A 1,086-nucleotide genomic window follows, 5' to 3' on the forward strand; every position below is an offset into this window, starting at 1 on the left:
TTTTCTCTTTTTGGTACCATTCTCTGTGAACGCTGGAGATGGTTGTGCGTGAAAATCCCAGTAGATCAGCAGTTTTTGAAATACTCAGACCAGCCCGTCTGGCACCAACAACCATTCCACGTTCAAAGTCACTTAAATCCCCTTTCTTCCCCATTCTGATGCTCGGTTTGACCTTCAGCAAGTCGTCTTCACCACATCTAGATGCCTAAATGCATTGAGTTGCTGCCATGTGATTGGCTGATTAGCAATTTGTGTTACCAAGCAATTGAACAGGTGTACCTAATAAAGTGGCCGTGGCGGGTGTATATATATATATATATATATATATATTATTTGTGGTTAAAGAAAGAGATGTATGGAAAGGAAACAGTGGCCACTACCATTGCTACATTTAGATGAAATGGCACATTAGTCATTTACAGACATTGCAACCAACCACTGTTTGCAGAGCTGTTCTGTAGAATCCCCTGGAGGATCAGACATGTGACCCAGCAACATCCTCATACGTTAATATGGCTGTCTGTTCCTGTGTGTGGTGGACAGTTGCTTAAAACCTGGTCTGCAATTGTTGTAAACTGTAACAAACAGTTGAACACTACATTAGCTCTCACAGTACTGTGTAACACTGCTTGCACATTTAAAAACTGTGCTCATATTTTTGGAGTTTGTTCAGTAATGTCAAATGGTAAGGTAATGAGTTTGTAACATCTAAAAATAGTTTTTTTTTCCCCTCTGAGGCAAGAATTGCTTTTAGCAGCAATCTTTTTCTAGGCTAAATTGCCTAATGTTTGTCTAAATACTTGACGCAGAAGGGTAATTCCTCATACGGTTTCAAGATCCTCCTTTTCTTGCACTGGTCAGGCTCTTAATAGTGCTAATACAAAGTCACATTCACAGCGAGTGTGGCTTAGCCTGTTCATTGTGCGACAGATCCGTATTTATTCGGTTGGTTTTAATGAAGGTCAAATGAGCTCATTGGCTTCACAAAAGAAAAGTTTACACGTAACCGGTGTAACAAGTAATTACAGAGTTGTAATGTTTGTCCAGAGTATCCACAGCTCCAACCAGAAATTATAGAGTGTTTAT

Source organism: Sinocyclocheilus rhinocerous, unplaced genomic scaffold, assembly GCF_001515625.1.
Source record: "Sinocyclocheilus rhinocerous isolate Xijiao unplaced genomic scaffold, SAMN03320098_v1.1 scaffold889, whole genome shotgun sequence".
NCBI classification, from domain to species: Eukaryota; Metazoa; Chordata; class Actinopteri; order Cypriniformes; family Cyprinidae; genus Sinocyclocheilus; species Sinocyclocheilus rhinocerous.